We start from the raw sequence: 14,105 nt of genomic DNA, 5'->3' as shown, positions 1-14,105 counted from the left end.
CATTTCTCTTGCCTGGCCAACATTTCCTCACAAATATTAGAACTTGTCCTGACCAAATTCCACTCTTGTGCCCAGTCAGAATGTTGTGACCAGGTCTAACTGCTTCTTGTTGTCTTGAATATTAATTAATATTCAAGGATGTCAACAAAAGTTAGGAAATTAATCTTTCTTTTATCTGTAAAGCTGATCCTGTAGTCCTTGTGTTTCCTTAAAAGAGCTGACATGGGGTTCAAAAAGCATGGCAGTTAAGCTGTCACTCTGAAAACAAGTAATGGTATAGCTTTTGATAGCTTAATTCTGATGATGTCTTAATGATAGTGCTGTAGACCATATTGTAGTCTCCTCTCAATGGCATTGACCAAAGCATTTGGAACCTTTGCAAGGCTTAGTGAGTGATGAGCAGAATTAAACGCATTCTTATTGTTAGCCATACAGTCAGCAAGGTTCGGTAGTGCTGCTTTACTTCCTTAAAGACAGCTTTGTTGATGGGTTGTTCGGCATACCCCCATGCTCCTTGCTTTTCTCCTGCCTGCTCTTCAGACATTGTGTGTTTCACAGTGAAGGGGAATGCATTCAAATGACCTATATATATATATTTTACATCACATTGAAGCATTCTATGGACCTGTAATTTTTAGCTACTTGTGTCTCATGGTTTTTTATACAACTAGTGTTGTAGTATGTGAGTTTTCTATACCAATAACCTACTATCAGTTTTCTGTCTGGTGATTTACCATTTTGTAGTTTTGCAACAACCGTAAGGAAGTTTCACTATTAATATTATAAGGTTTGGGAGAGGTGTTTGCATAATACTCAATCTGTAGCTCATCTAACCACATTGCACCTCAGCTGTGTTGTTTGTTTATATTTCAGATCCCTCCTCAAAACGACTTTAGATCATTCATAACCTTTAATGGGATGGCTTTTCAAACTATAATACACCACTCGAAGGTTTATTGCAAACTTGTGATTGATGGCTTTTTTGTTCTTGAAGGTTTCTTTTATAATGAAATTGTTCACTTAACATTTGCAGTTCATTTGTCCATTAATTTCTCTTGTTGGTCGTTCCTATAGACATTAGATAATCTATCATGAAGTTGCAACTGGTGGTTCATGAATTTATTATTTACTTTGCACTTAATGGTACTGTCTAGCTGTCCAATATTTTACCTGAATTTGTCGACATGTGTCTGCAGACGGGTAATCTATCTTGGTTATTTTTTCTTACTGCAATCGATCTCTGCTATTCCCATCTGTTGGTGAATGGTAATCGCAGCACAATATAGAACATTCAATGTTCTGCTAATTATTCTTTAGGTATTTGGCTCATTAGGTTGGTCAGTTTTCTCTCAATTTTTGAGGTAATTGTTTTCTCTTTCTCATTAATTGTACGTTAATGTAGATAGGGCTTTTTAAAAAAATGCTATTAAGAGCTCTTTCAATTGTCTACGTTCTTCACTTAATTCTGTTTCTTTGTTATTAGTTTCTGCTCGTTCGTGTTTTGATACTACGTTTGTCTTAATTCTTTTGTTATCACATCACTTGTAATCCGTATTGTTCATGGTCTCCTCAGGAGAATTCACTAATTTAGTTTGACTCATATTTGCTGTGTGATTCTGTTGGTCTGTGGGGAAAGCAGCTAAGCTTTTCTCAAGGAATGTTGCCATTTGTTGTTGTTTGAGCAGTCATGGCATTTTAGACCCCAGTTATTCTTCATCCTTTTCATGTAACCTATTGAAAGATCTTCCCTAGTCTTTTTGTAGAAGTTATACAGGTCTTTGATCAGTTCAAAAGTCCACTGGAATTTCTCTCAATAGTTCCACAAACTGTTATAGCTGAAAGGTGTATACAATAATCCTATCATTCGAATACCGCAATGTTCTATTAAAAAAAAAAAGAAAAAGGGAGGGTGCTTCCAAACAAGATAACCAATTCTTTTACTTATCAATGACAAAAGTTCTAAGTGATAGTATTTATTACAAAAAAAAAATAGTCCTCTTAAATTGACATGACTCACTTTGACACCATGTGTGTGTGTGTGTGTGTGTGTAGACGCCCCCATATGTCCTGGTTTGGCTGAGACAGTCCATGTCCTGTCTCGTAAGCAAATTTGTCCCATAGACACTGAAATGTCCTGGTTATGAATCAAAAACCTGAATTCTAAGAAGGAAAATATTTTTTTTTTAATGTTAAAATTGTGGAGTCCTAACCCTGACATGTGCAACTCGGATTCCTTTCTAAAAGCCCACATCTACACCATTATTCATCTATAACTAGATAAAAAAAGCCTCAGATTTATATGCAGACACATATACTAAAAAAAAATTATACCTATGTCTATAATTACTCACACTCATGTACACACACACACACACTGTATGTATGTGTGTGAATAACATGGTTTCAAGTAATTCCTTTTTTATCTTGACTTCTTTGCAGTTGTACAGTACATGCGCAGAAGTTGAAAAGGCTCCACCTGTAGAATTAAAAAAGGTAATCAATCAAATTGCTTGCTACTATTCATTGCATATGTTACAATAACATTTAAAAATATCCAAAGTATTGTTTGCATTTGCTTATGCAACAGATTATTTACACCTGATAGAAACATCAGTCAGCCCTTACTCAAATCATACACTACAATTTCATTTTGTGTGTGAGTGAGAGCATACACATGTGTATATACCATCATCATCATCATTTTATAACCACTTTCAATGGTAGCATGGTCTAGAAGGGTTGTCATGATTGGATTCAGTGAATATTCAGGTGTGCTGCTCGAATAGATAGATCAGAGAGCCACATCTTGCACATGAGTTGCATTTTTGGTTTGGTTTTTACAATTGGATACCCTTCCTAACAAACAACTGCCTTACAGAGAGTACTAATTGCTTTTTCTGTGAAGCACAAGTGCTAGGTAAATGTCATGTTCCTAACAAGACTAAACAGTTCTCTCAACCTTAAACTTTACGGAGTATATCAGGTGTGTTTTTTCATGGCACAAGCACTAGAGAGGTAGCTATGTTCAATGACACAACTAAAAGAACCTCTTGACAACATATCTCTGCTCAGTCACTTACAACTTCCACTATCATGAATGATTGAGTGAGAGAGACATGAATGATAGTGATAGTCAAAATAAAAGGTAAAGTCACCATCTTGTGTCATACTGACTCATGAGGGCCAGTTTTCCAGTTTCGTGGCATATATATTCCCCATCTGGACAGGATACTGGTCTGTCAGAGGATTATTCATTTTTGTCAGCTGAGTGGACTAGAGCAATGTGAAAGGAAGTGTTTTGCTCAAGAACACAATGCACTGCCCAGTCCAAGAATTGAAACCACAATCTTATGATCATGAGTTCAACATTCTAACCACTAAGCCACGTGGCTCCATAGTGATAAGTCAGGAGTGGGATATTAGAGGTGTGAGTAGCAAGGGTACTTAGTATTCTGAGACATGTACATACAAATTAACGTGATTCAGGGGATACAGGATTGACAGAAGGCAACATGACCTAAGAGATAGTGATGACAGAGGAAGAACCAGAATATGCTATTGAAAAGAAGTAATAATTCAATGAGTTTGCTTTAGTTATTATTCTACATGTAGCTTGTGTTTAGCATGTAGTGTCTAAATTGTAAGTGGTAAATGAATAGTAGAATCATGTATGTAAGAGTGGGTGTTATTGGATGTAGCAGCAAGTAAGTCATTGATCCATAGAAAGAAGAGAATGAATGACAAAACAAAAGCCTGGAGCACACCAGAGTTGATAGAATACAGGGTAAAAAGAGCTCAATACACACTGGAATAGAGTGATCTGATTGAAAGCTACCAGTCCACATGATGAGAAATGGGGCCTGCTCATCTCCCAGGATATTTTGATTGGAAATGTGCATGCTAGTCAAAATCTTTATTGATGTTGAGGGTAATAACACAGCTTCACCAAACTGGAACACTTGTGAGAAATAGAGGAGAGTAAGCCACCAATGGATCTGGCTTTATGAAAATCATGCTGGTGGTCGTTAAGGTGAGAGACAGAGATTCAATGTGTTAGAGGGTGTTGTTGCTAATGACTGTCTTCGTTTCTTAAAAGATATTAGCAGTCAGTGTAACATCCAGTGTGTGTATTCAGGAGATTAGAATGTCTCTCCAGGTCAAGCCTCTACTTCTTCATATTCTCCACAGCTCTGGTACTACAAACACGTGATTAGAATATTACAGGAAAGAATTGCAAGACGTTCTTCAAGACAAGCCAACGGGCAATAGACAAAGAATGAGATAGGTAATATCCATAGTCTCAGTTGGTTATGCTTGGGAATCCATCAGGGAAAGTATAAAAATATTTACTTCTGATTGAACCCTATACTGGAAATGCCTGAGGATTCTACCTTCATGACCCTCCCAGGAACTGTAGCTGGAGAAGATGGATATAACATTCATAACACTTTACTAATTTTACTATCATCCATACACATAAACATACATTATGCACTATACTATACACAAATACTAACACACACAATGATAATAGGGTACATAGCCTGAGAATATAGACATATCAAATCAATTGCTTACTTTGCTTATTTCTTATTTTGTCCTTCACATTGCTTATTTTGTCCTTCAAACTAAATAATATAGTTTGTTGAGCTAAACTTGGTTAGTTTTGATCATGTCATGAACTTTGGTCAATATAGAAATAGATGTAACAGGATTTAAGAGTTGGAAAAAAATACTGTTTTATCATTAAAAATAGAGTTAATTTATTTATTAGCCAGTATATTCAGCTGTTAAAGATTGTCAGTCACTTTTCTAATTTTCATTTCTAATGATTCATCCTTGTCAACTATTTATTCACTTCAGTTCACTGTTATTTCATACAACTACAATGAAAAATTACAAGAACTATCTTTGTTCATGTTTCTAAACTGTACAGGAGAGTTAATTATATATAGTGTTCTAATAATGACTTCTTTGCCTTCCTTCTGATATTTATAGCTGTTAATTGTATTTAATAAGAAATGCATTGCTTGTAACCGCACTTGTTCTTGTCACCAGACCAAGGCACAAATTAACTCCATCAAAACCTCAACTATATCAACGTTTCAAATAAAGGTTTTGCCTTCTTGTGTTCACACAGTGGTGGTGGAAGAATTGTGGTACTGTAATCTGAATGTGTCTTTCTTAGCCCCTTCTTGTGATTGATAGAAAGAAAGAGAGAGGCAGGGAAGAGGAAGAGAGAAAGAAATCAACTCCAGGACTTGACTGGTACTTAATTGATTCCAATATTGTCTTCAATGATGATTCTGCCAATTCACTGTCCTCACACACAAACACAAATAATCTGAAAGAATGAGTGTCACCAAGGTAGACAGAGGGATAGAGAGAGAGAGGGGGGGCAATATTGGCCTTGGCAGGATTCAAACTCAGAGAGCAGGGCTCGAACAAATACCACAAGGCATTCTATCTGATCCACCACATTATTGCAATGAAGTGGCTTGTGTGCCTCAGTGACTCTGAGAGCTATACCAACAGAATGCAAGCTCCTGGTAGGGTCTTCCATGCTGGACAGGTCAAAGGATTGAGGCCAGACTAACATGGACCACTTTTTCTCAGAGGTAAAAATGGGTTTGTGTAGGGCCAGTAGCCCTATTTAGTAAAGAGCAAAGTTACAAAAGCATTGCTAACAATTCAAAACCTGGGGGTTGAAAAGACAGCCTAGAGTTGAGAACAGTGTAGAAAAATTGTCAATGGCCTATGTTCCATTGGGAGTAAAGGGCTTAAATAACAATGTGTAACAAAATTTTAACTTTTTTTTTTTGTTATTTGTCATTAAGTGCTATTTCCTATTTGCTTCTATCTAGAAATCAAAGGAAATGACTATTATTTCCTTCAAACTTTGCTTTGTGATCTGGACATCAATGTTTTGAAACTGACCTATTATCCATTACATTTCTGACAGATTCAGTGCTGAGTTGCTGAAGCAGAAATATTGTTACTGCAAATATTCTGCTCAATATCATACATATTTGCTTGACCTTAACCACTTGAGCATGTCCCTTAGTGGCTGACAATATGTGCATTTCTAATGATGAGCAGGAGTAATGGGGGGAACATAATAGCCATGTATTGAGAGGGATTTTTTGGTGTTTGAACAAATGTAAAAAAGCAAAGTTTGCAGGAAATATTAGCCATTTTTCATACTTTTTAGAGGTAAACAAATCAGAAATAATAGTGGCTACTCAAGGACCAAAATCATGTTATACAGTGTAATTCTAGCCGATGCTTTAATAACTATCAATTGGCTACCTTCACAAATGTAAAGACACTTTATTAGATTTGGCCTTGAAATATGCCGCTATCTCCACTACATCTGTGTCGAAAATACAGTAACCAGATTTAGAGGTACGTAGCAAATATTTGTGGTACTCAATTAATACAAATGAAAATTTTCAAATTGGCAAAGGTGGCTGGCATGAACTGGCACGACATTTATTCATCCACTTAAGCACATTGGTGTCTACTTTCAACACCTTTTGGACCAGCTGATAAGTAATTTATCAGTCAGCCTCTGGTCATATATGAGAAGAGAATAACAAGCAGAGATTAATTATTGGTTAATTATCAGCAACCCTTGCTCGACAGCTGTACAGAAAAACAAACACAACTTGATAACTATGTAGAGAAATAAACATTGTACCTCACCTTTTCATAGTCAATAGTTTCCACTAATAGTCAGAAATTTTTTTTACAGGTATTTTAAAAAATTCTATTTTATCTAGTTTCAGCTCATGAGCTGTGGCCATGCTGGGGCACCGCCATTTAAAATGAATTAGCACGAGTGGGGTTCAAACCCACGCGGACAGATGTCCATTGGAACTTAAGTCCAACGCCTTAACCACTCGGCCATCGTATGTCTAATCTCTTCTTCATATTGTTCAGATACAGTACACACATGCATGTGCACACACACACACACACACACACTCACTCACTCTGTCTCTCTCTCTCTTTCACAATTTATCAAATCTACAAACATAACTTGCTTTTCACTGCCACATATGGATAGCCACAAGCAAGTTTATTTTTACAACCATCAAAGTCAACCTACTGGAAGCATTTACATGTGACATCTTTTCTTGGAAGCAAAGTGCAAGGGGCATCAGCTATGTCTGAGATGCACCCAGTATTTAGAGTGAAGTCATTTGAAGCTCCCTCTTTTTTTACCCCTAATGAACCTACCCTCTGGTTCACACAAAATGAGTTGCAGTTTTTGACATGCCATATATTGTCAGAATTTATGCATTTCACTTATATTGTAGGCTCACTTTAGCCAAATATAGCCCAAGATGAGACTTGTTTAGCACACCACTACATATTGTAAGCAACATGATCCTGAGGAAAGAGCTAAGTGATTACATCAGCATTTTATTTGGGAAGGGCTAGGTTAGCTCAATATTTCCAGGATCCTACTCAGTGTACATCAACTCCTGGAAGATAACACACAGAGGACACTATTTTCAAAAGAATTCCTTTAATGGTTTTTGATAGATATGCAGCTCATTCTTACATCAATTGAAGACAGTATCCTCATTGAGTAATTAGCTAAGCTAATGGAAATGTATTTTCACCCATGTTTCCAATGCAGCATAAGGGATCTGTGGAATTTACCACTAGTTTTACTTCTTAAATACAGTCAGAAGTGACAGCTCTCAGCTCTTAGGTTGCAAGTTTGACATAATGGATATAAGCATTCTCAACTCCATTAGGTTTCGTAGAAGAGACCAAACAGAGAAAGCATTCATATACTCTCAGTTTCTGGAGATAAGAGAGATGGTAATGTCATTACCACAAGAAGTTCTTTAAGTGATCATATAGACACTGTATAGCTGTGTGGTAAGAAGTTTGCTTCCCAACCACATGGTTCTAAGTTCAGTCCCATTGCATAGAACCTTGGGCAACTGTCTTCTACTATAGCCTTGGGCTGACCAAAGCTTTGTGAGTGGATTTCATAGATGGAAAATGAAGGAAGTCATTGTGTGTGTGTGCGTGCGTGGATATGTGTGCATGCTTGTGTGTGTGTGTGTGTGTGTGTGTGTGCATGCGTGTATGTATGCATGTGTGTGTCTTTGTGTTTGTTGTAGCCTATCTCAGCATGAAGTACTTCTCTCACATGCTGAGTGTTTGTGTTTTCACTTTCTATCAGATTACAAGCTTCCAACGCATACTCTGAAGTCTAAACCTGATTGCCATTCACCAAAAGAGATCATCAACTTCAACTATTTATCGCACTACACAACTAGCATCAATCATATTCAGGTAATTGACAATGTCGCAATATATGCACTTTCATGTATTCATGTGAATGTACTACACACAATTGCCTCCATCAATTTAGATGTGGTAGCAGCTATTTAAGAGAACAGCAAAGATCTCTCCTGACTTTTGGAATTCGTTCTTTAGTATTCTATCAGATGTCACTTCCTTCTCAGCAGGATATATTTAGTGTGAAATCTTTAACAGTCACAAATGTACTTTTGTGTCTCAAAGTCACTGTTGTGAGGTTTTCAATACATTCCATTGTTTGAAACACTCTGGTACCAATTCTTCAAAAAATTTGATTTCAGCATGCTTCATTTGGCTTAGTATCAATAAAAAACTCAAGAATAGACTAGGATTTGCATTATATAAACAAAAAGCAAAGATACATCTCTATATCAAGTCACCATAAGTCATCTTTGCTACACATTATGCAAAGTCTGAGCACATATATGCTAATCTCACAGGGTCACTTCTGCCTTCACATGGACATGGTCATTGTCCATTTGTTTCAACCAGTATATATATATCAGATGAATATGAAGTAAGTTCATTTGGAGCTCATTTATCACTAGTCTCTTGTCCTACCATCAGTACTCTAGTTATTTCTCTAATAGTAGTCAGGAAAACTAGATCAGGGCAAAACAGCACAATTCATGCACATATTTCATTTGTGATAGAAACATATGCTTTTCACTACTTCAAAAATAAATGTTGGGTGCTATTCTTTTTGTGCACAGAAATCCAACATGGGATTAATGTAGTGAAAACCTCATGTTATCATATTCATGACATCCCAATGACTCAAGAGCAGATCCTCAAATCAGCATTTTGTTTTCATGAACAAAAGCATAGCACCAGGCAGACTAGTACTAACAGATGCACCTATGTCATCAGCTTCTGGATTGATCAACTACCACAACAGGTGTTCCTCTTTTAAAGTACACTAATATTTTTTCAGACTAATCAACTCATACATATACTTCATCAACAGATGTGCTGACATCAGTATCATCATACAGACCAATCAGCAATATAGTCTGATGCTATATCAACATGCACTTCTGATCACATGTTTAACAAGTAGAACATTATTTACTGATTAATTGTCAGCAACCAAACAAACATAGCTTGACAATAATGTACTGAAAGAAACAGATAGCTTGATCACCACACAGAAATATATCACAACATAACCAGACTTTCCATTATCAATAGTTTCCACCAATGATCAGAACTTTTTTGCCAGTAGATATATAATTTCTACTAACACTGTATGTATACACTACATACTGTTTTCACACACACCCACCACTACTGCTACCACCACCACCACCATCATCATTTGACATCCCTTTTCCATGCTGGCATGGATTAGACAGTTTGCAAGGATCTGATGAGCCACTGCACTATGTCAAGCTCTAATGTCTGCTTTTGTATGATTTCTACAGCTGGATGCTCTTCCTGACACCAACCAATTTACAGAGTGCGCTGGGAGCTTTCTTTTCATGCCACTGGCACTAGTGAAGTCACCAAGTAACTTGGAAGATAAGAAAAGAAAAAGGCTCTTACTTCTTTATCCAAGTAAAGAATAACACATCCATATACCTATGCACACACATATATGCATGTGTATGCACATGCACTGATGCATATATAATTATGTATATATATATGCAAGTGTGTGTGTGTGTGTGTGAGTGTGTGCGTGCACATGCATATGCAAGCTTTATGATACCTGTAAATACCAAGCAGACAACTGCCAAGACATGCAAGCTGATTGATAAATAGAAACTGAGAAATTATATTATCAAGAAATATAATTAACTTGTTTAGTCATTTGTTTTTTATTTTTGTTTGTTGTTGAAACATCTAACATTAGCCCCTCCTTCTTGAATCAAATAACGACCATCCACTAGACTATTGTATTTTTATATAAGTGAAATTATCCAATCTGTAACTATATTTTCTTTATTCATTCAGTTATAACTAAATGATTGTGGGTCGATCAATAAGTGATACACATGATATAATTGATGACAATATCATTGTTCTGATCCATGTCTCCATGTACATTATTTGATTTGTCTTTCACACATTATTGAAACAATTGTCATCTATATATATAACTTGTCAATAAATCTGCAGAACATGTTTTCATCATCTGGTTGAGCTTGCTCAGACATTTTTAACTTGCACATGTCATCCATGTATGTCATCTTGTATTGGTTGAGGGAGGTCTTCAGGGAGACATCCAGTGTCTCTGGTGATTTAATGTACATATATTGTGTTTGAACAACCAGCTGGAGTATGGTTGTGCTTTGGAATTCATAGCAGTAGGTCACTTGCCATATCTTGTTTATCTTTGGCCCAACGCTCAAAAAGTGCTTTTTACATTCCACTGGCACAGGTGCTACTCATGTAACATCAGCATTGGTCACATTGCCTCTGTGAGGCCCAACGCTCGATAGAGGATATAAATAAAATATGTTATCAAGCAGTTATCTTTATCATGGGCAAAATTTATAATCCCCAACAAATACCTGTAAAAGATTGCAAGAATATTCTGGCATGTACATTGTTTTTTGGAAAATATTTTTTTGAAGACATAGTTAGAGTGAGATTAAAACAGTGCTGCCACAGTTGAGCTATTGATTACATGGGTTCAAAATTAGAATGTTAGCTTGTAAGCTTTCTAATCATAAAAGTATTCTATGAAATTTGCTATTCTATTCTGAATGATCAAAGATTGTTGTTGATTAACTGCAACTGCAACAACTAAACCAACACTCTTTACTGACAATGTCTTCATGTTCTAACAGATTAGAACTAGTTTTACTCTATCAGTTTGAAGCCTTGAAAAAACATTTAGCTCAAAGAAGAAAGGTTTGGTGCAAATCAACAGAATATAGATGCAGAACGATGGCATAGGTGTGACTGCATGTTAAGAAGCTTACTTCCTATGTGGTCTTGGATACAGTCCCACTGCATGGAACCTTAGGTAAGTGACTTCTACTAGAGACTTGGACTGCCCAAGGCCTTGTGACTGGATTTGGTAGGCAGAAACTGAAAGAAGACTGCTGTGTGTGTGTGTATATATATATGTTTACTTAAGGTTTTCTAACGTCAGTATATATATATATATACTGACGTTAGAAAACCTTAAGTAAACATTTCAAAAAACTTTCAAAGGCATGAATCTAATATAAAAAGAAATATCTAAAAAATTTTTTTGATGACCAATGGATGTAAGGGAGACAATCAACTTATGAAAGTATCTTCGCAAAGAGTTATCTCCCTTCGCCACGTAACACATGAACGGGCGTTTTCTGCCCCCAGGGGGCTTGTTACTCATTATGCGAAAAATTTTAAGAGTCTAAAACCATCCCTGGTACGTAAGTAATGTATGTTCCCAGATTGGAGAAAATCAGTTGAAAAATATGGCTGTAATAAACTTTTACACACACACACAGAACGGGATTTATATAATAGATATACACAGATATATACATGACATAAAAAGCATCAAGCGCACTCTGCAAAGTGGGTGGCATTAGGAAGGGCAACCAGCTTTAGAAACCATGCCACAACAGATAATTTGAGTGTGGATAGCTTCCTGGTTGGCCAGCTCCATGTCAAATCACCCAACCCATGCCAACATGGAAAATGAACATTAAACAATGATGATAATCACAACTGCAATGCATTTTATCATGGAACTATCTAAGTAGAACCTACATGACTATAATTAAGAGAGCATAACTAAGTTTCACTGGTCATTCCAAACCACACATCCAACATTCTTAAAAGAAGGAAACAACAGAAAATGTAGTTCTTAATATGAAAAAAGGTAGCATGAAAAGAACACCTGTACGTATCTTAAAATAATTTTGCTAAGAAAATCCCTATAAGAGATGAAAGCAGTATTTATACTGAGATGTAATGTTTATTGCTACCTAAACGTTAGTGTTCTTTAAGAATGAATGATATTGCTATTCTAACCCCAGGAGAATGCCAGAGCATTCTCTCTCCGTTTGCAATACATATTAAGTGTGAAATACACTGGATAACTAACTGCAGGCGTCCTCCTGGGATTAAAATATCAGTATCGTCTATTCTTATAGAGCACCCACATTTAGGTGGTGATAAACATTACTTCTTAAAATAAATATATTTTCCATCTGGATTTCTTTCCAGCAGTACAGAGTATGTACATGTGAGAGAGTGAAATCATCATCATTATTGTTAAACGTCCTCCTTCCATACTGGCATGGGTTGGGCAGTTTGATAGGAGCTGGCCAGGCGGGAGACCGCGCCATGCTTCTGAGTGTGTTTTGGCATGGTTTTTTTTTTACGGCTGGATGCCCTTCCTAACACCAAACACTCCGTAGAGTGGGCTGAGTGGGAAAAAGAAGTTGTAAAACAAGAATCTATAAAGCTAATTGCAAACGAAGAGACGTGGGAATGGTAGGGAGGACTGGTAAAAGTTGATCGAAAGAGTGTCTGTAAAAGTGGAACGCGAGACCCACATTGGAAAAAGTGTCCATTGCAATAGAAATTAGCACAAAATCTAATGTTAATAGGCTACATAGGCAAAACGTAATATCTACGTTAAATACGGTATCTTTAAAATAGCGTGTTAGCACTTATATAAAATTATTGTAATTTATGTAGCAAAGGGAGAAAGAGAAAGAAGTGAAGAGAAAAGTGAGATAGAAAGCATGTACCCATGTGTATGACTCTTACATGAGTACCATAATCGATTGAAATGTAAGCGCCAGACGAGAGAGAGAGAGAGAGAGAGAGAGAGAGAGAGAGAGAGAGAGAGAGAGAGAGAGAGAGAGAGAGTATGTGTGTGAAATTATAAAAAAGCGTGGGAATGAATGACAGAAATACGTGAAAGACAGATAAAAAGAGCAGAGAGGGGAAATGAAAAATGGGTAAGAGACAGGAAGAGAGTTGAAGGTCTCTAAACAAAGACAGAGTGGGAACGAGTAGGAGTGTTAGGCATGCTAGCATGAATATTGAGGAAGTACGAAATACAAGGGAAAGAGAGAATGGGAGGAAGTGATTATAAGAGAAAGAAGGGAAGGGCAGAAAGAGTTATGATGATAGTGTCAATGAGAGAAGGAGAAAGGAGCGAAAACTGTCATACATTAGAGAAGTGCAGAAAATATGCGAAGGAATAAATAGAAAGAATGAAAATGAAGAGAGAGAGAGAGAGAGAGAACTACAATGTTAAAGAAAAAGAGAAAAGTGATAAATGGCGGAGGGTGGGGAAGAAGACTGAAAAAGCATGTTTGATAGATTCAAAAGATTGGAAGAATGAAATTGGAGAACTAGAAAGGTGGAAACAGAAGAAAGAGATCGTGTGATAAAGAATTGGGCAACAGTGGAAGAGAGTAACAGAATAAAGGAGAGAGAGGTGGTATGATAAACAAGAAAACCGAGAGAGAAGGGGTAGCATGGTGGAAGTTATATGATATAGAAGAGAGACAGAGAGGGGATGATGATGAATGAAAAAAGACAAAAGTAGAATTGGAGAGAGAGAGCAAGACTAGAAATGAACAAATACGCCAACTGTTTGTTCTAAAACAAATATAGAAAAATAAATGTTTGTAAAATGTATAACAATCAAGGTTGCTACAAAATGGGCTAATAATTTTAGACAGTCCTTCCTATGTTCTTTTCATAAATATCTTATCTAATCACATCCTCACACACTTGTTATCATTCCCATTCCTCTTTATCGATCGAAATTGTTTATTCACCTGACTAAGAGAATA

At 36.5% G+C, this 14,105-nt stretch overlaps 1 protein-coding gene and 1 non-coding gene across 6 annotated transcripts in view; both read right to left on the bottom strand.

Moving 5' to 3' along the window:
* The window catches only part of LOC115216571 (protein CUSTOS), a 51,517-nt gene that overhangs the window by 18,486 nt on the left and 18,926 nt on the right, over positions 1 to 14,105 (bottom strand). The gene's annotated exons all lie outside the window — the stretch shown is intronic.
* On the bottom strand, positions 6,829 to 6,918 carry Trnal-uaa. Its single transcript has one exon. It is a non-coding gene; the product is annotated as a tRNA-Leu (tRNA).

This window comes from Octopus sinensis, linkage group LG1, assembly GCF_006345805.1.
Source record: "Octopus sinensis linkage group LG1, ASM634580v1, whole genome shotgun sequence".
NCBI classification, from domain to species: Eukaryota; Metazoa; Mollusca; class Cephalopoda; order Octopoda; family Octopodidae; genus Octopus; species Octopus sinensis.
Note: the sequence above shows the minus strand (reverse complement) of the source record. Positions and strands in the feature narration are given on the sequence as shown.